The 323-nt window shown below is 45.5% G+C and overlaps 1 protein-coding gene across 1 annotated transcript in view; it reads left to right on the top strand.

Annotated features, from left to right (window-relative positions):
• LOC104833479 (maestro heat-like repeat-containing protein family member 2B) overlaps positions 1-323 on the top strand; it is a 6,831-nt gene that overhangs the window by 2,370 nt on the left and 4,138 nt on the right. The gene's annotated exons all lie outside the window — the stretch shown is intronic.

The raw sequence follows: 323 nt of genomic DNA, 5'->3' as shown, positions 1-323 counted from the left end.
TGTTCACACGCTGCAGGTTTCGTCTATCACACGACCTTTGCATGACCAAATCTTATCTCAAAGACTACAGTTTCCATGAGAATGGTAGCCTCCACATCCTTACATCCTTGTCTGCTTCAGCCTGTTTCCTCTCCTGAATGCCTCAGTGGCCTAGTAATTGTCCTTATGGACAGAGGAATGTCCTGCTTAGACAGGCCATCTCAGAGACAAAGGGCTCGAGATAAGCAGTCCACAATTCTTGAGATGAATGGCTTGAGAAGTCTCTCACACCTGACAATCTTTGAGACAAACAGCTCAAGATAACAATTCAGTCTCTCACAGGA

The sequence above is a fragment of the Haliaeetus leucocephalus genome, unplaced genomic scaffold (assembly GCF_000737465.1).
Source record: "Haliaeetus leucocephalus isolate CR32 unplaced genomic scaffold, Haliaeetus_leucocephalus-4.0 Scaffold294, whole genome shotgun sequence".
NCBI lineage: Eukaryota > Metazoa > Chordata > Aves > Accipitriformes > Accipitridae > Haliaeetus > Haliaeetus leucocephalus.
Note: the sequence above shows the minus strand (reverse complement) of the source record. Positions and strands in the feature narration are given on the sequence as shown.